The sequence below is a fragment of the Paroedura picta genome, chromosome 15, assembly GCF_049243985.1.
Source record: "Paroedura picta isolate Pp20150507F chromosome 15, Ppicta_v3.0, whole genome shotgun sequence".
In the NCBI taxonomy this organism is placed as follows: domain Eukaryota; kingdom Metazoa; phylum Chordata; class Lepidosauria; order Squamata; family Gekkonidae; genus Paroedura; species Paroedura picta.
This window is the reverse complement of record NC_135383.1, coordinates 14,600,343-14,609,457: the sequence shown is the minus strand read 5'-3', so window position 1 is coordinate 14,609,457 and position 9,115 is coordinate 14,600,343.

Here is a 9,115-nt window from a genome sequence, read left to right as displayed (position 1 = left end):
TGGATGCCAGTCATGGCCTGACTACCCTATCCCAGAAGCCAAAGACATAACTCCATTACATTGCTATATATACAGTTTGGTGTAGTGGTTAGAAGCGCGAACTTCTAATCTGGTGAGCTGAGTTTGATTCCCTGCTCCCCCACATGCAGCAAGCTGGATGGCCTTGGGCTCACCGCAGTACTGATAGAGCTGTTCTGACCAAGCAGGTATAACAAGGCTCTCTCAGCCTCACCTCCCTCACATGGTATCTGTGGTGGGGAGAGGAAGGGAATGTGATTGTAAGCCGCTTCAGGGAGAGAAAAGTGGCAAAAAAAGAACCAACTGTTCTTCTTCTTCAGTAATATCAGGACTCTCTTAGCCTCACCCACTTCATAGGGTGTCTGTTGTGGGGAGAGGAAAGGGAAAGTGATGTTAAGCCACTTTGAGACTTGGTTAGAGCAAAGTGGTATATAAGAATCAATTCTTTTTCAGTAATATCAGAGCTCTTTCAGCCTCACCTACCTTGCAGGGTGTCTGTTGTGGGGAAAGGAAGGGAAGGGGATTGTAAGCCGCTTTGAGACTCCTTTGGGTAGAGAAAAGTGGCGTACAAGAACCAACCCTTCTTCAAAAGCAAGCCAACTCGCAGCCATCTTCAATTTCCTTTTGCCTTCCTCGCAAAGAGACCACCTGATGCTACCGAAGAGCAATCAGGTCCGTTCAGTGCTTATGAAGGCATTGGAAGTAAATCAGCCCAATGGCCTGGTGTCGAATGAGATCTTTCTTGGCACACTGCTTATTAATCTCCCTTAATGTTAATGTGACTCCAACCAGGACAAGCCTGCATTTGTACATCCCATCATCTGTAAATTGCCACAACTGGTATTGTAGCTTTGCTGACTGGCGCGGAGGACACTGCTACAAATTGCCACTTGGAATAAAGAACACTGCTTGGGGGGATGACAAATATTGATTTCCAATCTCTTTCCAAAATGACTCTATCGTTGCGAGCAAAGGCAGACAATTTGCTTCCTTTTTATACTTCGGAACATAGAGGATCTGACCCCCCTGACAGGTTGGATCCCTTCAGGAGATATTTAATTAGGAAAGAAAAATAGGAAAGGAATTATTGTAACTCAGCTCCTACTTAACATGCCCCTTTTGCCCACCACAGGACGCTGTGCTCTGCAGGTATGAATTTGTTGGAGGCCCCTGGCCTGAGGAAAGTTCACCTGGCCTTAACCACGGCCAGCGCTTTCTCAGCCCTGCCGCCTACCTGGCGGAATGAGCTCCCCCAGGAGACCTGAGGACCCAGAGGGCTAGCAACTCGTCTTTGTCTCCGTCTCCGTCTCCGTCTCCGTCTCCGTCTCCGTCTCCGTCTCCGTCTCCGTCTCCGTCTCCGTCTTCTTCTTCTTCTTCTTCTTCTTCTTCTTCTTCTTCTTCTTCTTCTTCTTCTTCTTCTTCTTCTATGTGTTTCTGATGTGCTGTTTTAAAATGCCCCTAGTGCTTCCTGCAATGTCACTGCCTCTTGCCTTTTTTACCGCACAATCTTCTGCAGACAATGGAACCAGCGGAGTCAAAGGCCCGTTCTGCACATGTAGGACAAAGCACTTTTAATGCATTTTAGTAGATTATCATATTCTGCACAGGAAAATCCAGCGGAAAAAGCACCTTGAAAGTGCATTATCCAACGTGTGCAGAATGGGCCAAGGGTCTCTCTATGGTGCTGAAGTGCTATACCGGTTTAGTGCTATCATGCTCCAGATTGTTAAATAGAAAAACTCCAGAGAAGGTTGCAAGGTGAAAAAGGGCAGGGCAAGGGGAATAGCACTATTTGAAATGACCACAGTGCTTCAGAGGTGGCTCATTAATAGAAGGAAATTTGCTGTGTGGAACCTCCTTCCCTGTATCGCTTTACTCAAAATCAGGCCCAAACATCCAGGGCCTTTTCGCACGGGGATCTTTGTTGCAAATTGTTTGCGGAATGAAAAATCGCCATTTAAAATAGTGGAATTCGTCGTTATGCATACCTGCCTTTGTAGTGGAATCAGTTGCGTTTTTTAGCGTTTCCCACAGGCTTCCGGTCTCGGCAGAAATCGCTAGAAAGGAAGCGCTATTGCCAAGCTCGTCCCGCCCCTGGCCATCAAGCAGCCAATGGGCAGCCGTTAGCATGCTCCCAAACAGCCCCTTTCCCTTTAAGAAAGGTTTAAAAAAAAAAAAAACAGACCCATAGCAACGAATCTAGGTAGATTCATTGCAACGGAGAGACCCATCCAGCCGCCTAATGTGAGCTGTCGTTTGATTGTATGATCGTTGGCACGCTGCCTCGAGTGATAAAAAAAAAATCCCCCCCCCCTCTCACGGGCCCGATTTTCGGCTGAATTAATGTGTAAAAAATAAAGGGACTTTATTTCAGCAAACGGGCTTTTATGTGGTTTGTGCTTAGTGACTAAAGGTGAAGGACTGAAGCCAGGGAAGCCTCTAAACAGAAAGAGGCTCGCTGGTGCGTTTATCCCCGCTCGCTCGGAGAAAAAAAAATGGCGATCGCTTCGCCGGAAGTTTGGAGGACAGGCTCAGGAGGAGGGACTTTGAAGAACCCGCAACAATGGTAACGCACAGGTCTTTAGCGCTATTGTTGCAGATTGGTTGCAGGAGTGTATCGCTATCCGGAGGGGGAATCCACTTTTCTGGATTCCCCTGAAAGCGCTACAACGAAGCGCTTTTTGCGGGTCGGTTTCAGGATTGTTGCAGATTGTCTACGACGTCGTGGGTTATGGCAAATTAGTAGCGTTTCCAATTAGCAACCATTGTGCTATTTTGAAGCCGTGCGAAATGGCCCCCAGTTTAGAAAAAGAGCTGAGATTTACCCCCCACTTTTCACCCTGAAGGAGTCCCAAAGCAGCTTTCAATCACCTTCCCTTCCTCTCCCCACATCAGGCATCCTGTGTAGGTGTGGCCGATAGAACTCTGTGAGAACAGTTCAGTTGGGACTGTGACTAGCCCAAGGACCCCGCCAGCTGGCCTCATGTGGAGAAGCAGGGAATCCAACCTGGCTCACCAGATTTGAGGCCGCTACTCTTAGCCACTACACCAAGCTGGCTGGTAGAATGATAACCTCCTGTGAGAATCTTCTATGGCATCATCCCCACTGTTGAAGTCCTTCTCCTCCCCAGGCCCTGCCCTCCTCAGGCTCCACCCCCCAAATATTGAGGTATTTCCCAAACCAGAGCTGGCAACCCAAGCCACAATCCATTTGGGGGCCCTGGACCCACAGGCTGGGAGGCCCTGCCAGAGAGGCCTGCTTTCAGCACACTGGAGGGAATGCGGGAAAAGAGAGAGCCTGGAGCAAAGCACTTGTAGGACCCCCTGAATTCGTTGTCTGTGTCAGTCTAGCTAGAGAAGCAGCAAAGCCTCGTCTTGCGGGAGGCAGAAGAGTAATGTCCCACGACTGATTTTCATTTTCATTTTCCTTTTGCCCGGGAAAGAGAGAGCGTTCCACAGTTGGGAAATGAAAAAAAGGGAGACGGCCTCATTTTGCAGTCCCTTCTAATAAAACCCATAATGTCCTCTTTTGCCAGCATCATAAAAGTGGGGATGATATCCCGTTATCTCAGCTATTAGGTTGTTTTATTTCTCCGCTCCATCACTCTTCATGCCCCATCATTTCCCAAGCTGCCTTTGGCATCCCTTGCTCAGCCTCCTGCTTTGCCTTAGCATCGTGTTTGCGCTGCATTGCAGGCAGAGAAGGATCAGATGGCAGAGAAGTTCAGGGAAGCGGCATCTCATTCCACTATTCATGCAGGCCACCCAGCCTTCGGTTCTAGGGGAGAGGTTGGCTGCCTGCGCCCCATGTGCACGGCCTGGGAGGGACTCCGAGGGGTCCTTGGGCCTGTTAGGATGGCGGGCTTTGAACAGGGAGCACCCAAGAAGCAGTTTGGCTCAAACCGTTCAAATGCCTCTACAGTAGCCTTTCTCCACTTTTTAACCATTGAGAAACCCATGAAGCATTCTTCAAGGCTTCGAGAAACCACAGAAGTGATGCAATGGTGCAGAATATGGTTGGGAAGCAGAGCTGTGGACATGCCCATCTGGAACCTCACCCCTTCCCACCGCCTCCAGGCCTGTCTTTGGGTCAGCATGAATATATATATGGTCATATCACCCAATATAGATAAATTAACTTCTACCCATTTGGGAAACCCTTCCAAAGCCGTTTCATGACACCCTGGCTGAGAAAGCTTGCTCTACAGTATAAATTAAAACCAACACCAGTTTGCATAATTCTTGGACTTTGGAGAAGGAGGTCCTTGGGGAGGATAGAGTTTGGGGACAGAAGAGAACCCAGCAGGGATGTGATCCCACAGCGTGGACCCCCAGAATCTGCCATAGTGCCGTTTCCTCCAGGGAAACTGGTCTCTGCTATCTGGCGATCACTAAGCCGGTCACCCTAGTTGTGGGAGAATGATCTGAGATCTTAAGGATCTCCGCTCCTTCTTCATGGTATTCCTTAGAAGGGCAGCCGTGAGCTTTCAGCAAGATTTATACTGATTGTGTGCTGCAGAGTTGCCTTGTTTTTTCTGCAGCTGAGTTTCCAAACCCTTCCCCACCTTAGTTTCCATTATTTATACACTGACAACTCAAATGCACAATTAAAGAGTCTTACGCTCGCATTTACAACAGGAAAACAAAGGGCATGAAAAGACATCTTTCCGCATTAAATGCAATCCCTGCAGCCGTGTGGATTGAGCAGCAATTATCCACTTACAACGTAACTTGTTTATCCAGAAGTATAGACTGATTCACCTTATATTGACTCAGGTGTATATTTACACAAAACTGATATATTCTAGTTGCTGAGAATGTCATCCCAGAGCAGAGTTTTGGTATAGCAAACAAGAAACAATGCGCCAGGAATGATATGCTGTTTTGTTCATTGTCAAATGTTCATTGTCAACATATCTTTTTAGCTCCTCGGTATCAAGTGCCTTTCTTCCTCCTGTATATAAATAATATGCACATGGGCATCGATAATGTGGGGTGCTCATATACTTCCTGGCTTGACTTACGTTTTGTTCACCGGTTGTGAAAAGCAGCCAGTTCTTCATCACTGTGGGCTGTTTGTGAAATGTTCAAGCCGGTTCGTTCGGCTCCTTTTCATGGCACAGTGCAATGAAACCAGCTACATTTCACACATGCACATTCTCACACAGCCTGTTGGGAGACCCACACTTAGGGATGCCAATCCCCAGGTCAGACCTGGGAATCTCCTGGAATTATTTCTCCCCTCCAGGCGAGAGAGATCAGTTCCCCTGGAGATAATGGCTGCTTTTGAGGGTGGACTCCATAGCATTATGCTCTACTGAGTTCCTACCCCACCTACTTGTGCACCCACTCTCCAGGTCTCCCAGCATGCCACTTGGCAGCCAGTCATTCATGTAAATAAGCAGTGAGCAAACCAATCCCTTCCCTTCCCCTGAATACCCCCAAATATCCCAGACTGGCCTGAGTGCATCAGATCTTAGAAGTTAAGCAGGGTCAACTGTACTGCCAGCCCTGATTAGTCTTTTGATGTATTTTTAATATATACATATATATAAGGCCTGGATAGCTCCAGCAAGCCGCTCTCATCACATCTCAGAAGCTAAGCAGGGTCGGCTCTGGCTAGTATTCGGTTGGGAGACCTCCAAGGAACACTCGGGGTCATGATGTGGAGGCAGGCAATGGCAAACCACCGGCAAATGTCTCCTGTCTAGTGTCCAGACAAGCCTAGGATCCCCTGGCTACATTATACAATTCTGCAACACACTCAACACAGGGCTGCCCTTGAGACTGCTGCAGAAACTCCAACTGGTACAAAATGCAGCAGCCCGAGTTCTGGCAGGGACTCAATGGAGGGCACATATAACACCAGTGCTCTCCCAGCAGCATTGCCTCCAGTTTGGAGGCCAGCTCAGGCTCAAGGAGCTGGTGTTAGCCTTCAAAGCCCTAAATCAGGGGTAGTCAAACTGCGGCCCTCTAGATGTCCATGGACTACAATTCCCATGAGCCCCTGCCAGAAAACGCTGGCAGGGGCTCATGGGAATTATAGTCCATGGACATCTGGAGGGCCACAGTTTGACTACCCCTGCCCTAAATGGTCTGCAACCAGCATACCTTCTGGACTGTCTTTTCCCTTACCCACCCACTCCCCCGCCGAGTTTTAAGATCTTATCTGTCAATATCTGCTCAGGATCCCTGGCCCCAAAGAGGTGGAACAGACCTTTTTTCAGCCCTGGCCCCAGTTTTGTGGAATGTGCTCCCGAGGGAGATCAGGGTCCTGCAGGACCTCAATTGGTTCTACAGGGCCTGCAAAACAGAGCTACATTCCCGGGCCCAAAACAATATCCACCAAGAAATGCTGGCCTGACCACTGGGGAGGAGGGGAGAGATGGAAAGATTAGCGCCTGATACCAAACCCCCCCTGTCTGGAATTTTAGTTGGGGGCATTAATTAGCGAGCTGTGTTTTTAACTTTGTATGGTGTTTTATCGTACAGTTTTATCGTACATGGAAGGGCGGGCTAAAACTAAAAATTTGGTGTAGTGGTTAGGAGCATGGAGTTCTAATCTTGCGAGCCAGGTTTGATTCCCCGCTCCTCCACATGCAGCCAGCTGGGTGACCTTGGGCTAGTCATAGCCCTGATCGTGCTGTTCTCACACAGTGGTAATATCAGGGCTTTCTCAGCCTCCCCTCCCTCACAGGGTGTCTGTTGTGGGGAGCGGAAGGAAAGGCAATTGTATGCCGCTTTGAGACTCCTTTGGGTAGAGAAAAGCGGCATATAAGAGCCAACCTTCTTCTTGATCATCATCATCATCATTAGGGCAAGACTCAGCCAGCAGAGAATTCCCATTGCAAGAAGCAACCGGAACAACTGGTTGGCATGTTGAACTAGGATTTGGGAAATCTGGGTTCGAGTCTCCCTCTGACACAGACCATGCTAGGTGACCTTGGTCCGGTCACTTTCTCTCAACCTTATCTACCTCATACGGCTGCCATGTAGATAAAATGGACAAGGAAGGGGGATTTTGAGCGGGATCCAGTGATTCTCATTTGTATTGATTCCTGAAAGCTGCTTCGGGCGCCAATTACTGATCCAAAGTGGGATTTGACCCAATGCATAGATATGCTAAACCAAGCAATCTGTAAATGTTTCTGAGCTTCCCGTCCCTCCCCTGCCCCTGCATACGGAATACAGACGTTGGAATCTCTCTCGGTCTGACTAATTGCTTGTGTTTTAATGATGAATCTGCCCCATTTATCACCCCTTTGAATGCTTAATTAACTGATATTGCAAGACAATTAGGTACTGAACGAGAATAAATTAAACTCACTAACACACTGGCGTTGGGGGGGGGGCAGACAGAAACCGATTCCTGTTGTGGCACAGGCAGATGTTAGAAAGGAATTGGGGGTGGGGGGACCGAGGGAGGGAGAGAAGGAAGGAAGGAAGGAAGGAAGGAAGGAAGGAAGGAAGGAAGGAAGGAAGGAAGGAAGGAAGGAAGGAAGGAAGATGCAATGTCCAGAATAATGGATGGATGGATGGATGGATGGATGGATGGATGGATGGAAGGAAGGAAGGAAGGAAGGAAGGAAGGAAGGAAGGAAGGAAGGAAGGAAGGAAGGAAGGAAGGAAGGAAGGAAGGAAGGAAGGAAGGAAGGAAGGAAGATCAATCCTAATTCACAAACAACTGGGAAAAAAACACAAGGGGAATGCCAATAAGTTAGGCAAGGTTAGAAGAATCCATTTCCTTCTCAATGAAAGGATCTATAAAGGAAACAGAATGCTAAAGGAAGCATGGCTATTTGAAAGGGAAATTTCAAAGGAAAATGAGCAGTAGGGTTTGATGGCAGTTTGTGCACTGCTACAACATCAGCTAGGCATTTTTCTTGTACATGTGTGCGTGCACACACACAAACACACACACACACACGCTGCTATTACGAAACACATTTCATAAGATTTGCAGTGCAATCCCAAACAGATTTACAATTAGAAAATGGACTTCCATGGACTTAGAAAGGTGTTATTCGGATGAGGGTGGCACCCTTAGAAGCATACAAGGAATAGGAGAAACCCTGCCCCAAACTGGGAATCCGACAGCACTAAAGCAGAAGAGAGTTAAACTTCACACTTTATTTGGAATGTGTGTGTGTGGAGGGGGGGGGTAGCTTTTTAAAAAATCTAAGAATGAGGCTTGCAAATTTCCATTCTTGCTGTTCTTATTAGGCAGCTTGTTGGAAGGGAAGGAACGTGTCATGTTCCTTTGTACAGAGTGCACCACCACTTCTGAGGAATCAGCAGAAACAGTGGAACTAGAAAGGTCAGTACCTGTATCCTTCCTTTCGTCTCCTCTCCCATTTCTTCATTTACCCGGAATTCTGCTCTTAGGGCTTCCAACAGGCTAATTTGCTCTTCCAACTTCTCATTCTAACTGCCACCTCGCTCTGTCCTAGCGTAGACAGATAACTACAAAACCTTGCCTTACATTCCCATGCCAGCATGAAGTTCCTTAACAAGGAAGGAATACTTTCGCTCCTAAAGTAACAAGCCCCACAGGGCCGTTGTTCCTGAAACAGCATTCTCCCTCCGCAGCGCAATCCCAGGTTCTGAAATAACACAGGCAAATAACAAATAGGAATCTAAGGATACTGCTATGGAGACCTTAACAAGAGAGAGAGAAAAAAATTAAACCAGGGGTAGTCAAACTGCGGCCCTCCAGATGTCCATGGACTACAATTCCCATAAGCCCCTGCCAGAGAATGCTGGCAGGGGCTCATGGGAATTGTAGCCCATGGACATCTGGAGGGCTGCAGTTTGACTAAAGGTAAAGGTAAAGGTATCCCCTGTGCAAGCGCCGGGTCATGCCTGACCCTTGGGGTGACGCCCTCCAGAGTTTTCATGGCAGACTCAATACGGGGTGGTTTGCCAGTGCCTTCCCCAGTCATTACCGTTTACCCCCCAGCAAGCTGGGTACTCATTTTACCGACCTCGGAAGGATGGAAGGCTGAGTCAACCTTGAGCCGGCTGCTGGGATTGAACCTTCCAACCTCATAGGCAGCTTCAGACAGCATTTCTACTGCTTACCACTCTTCGCCACAAG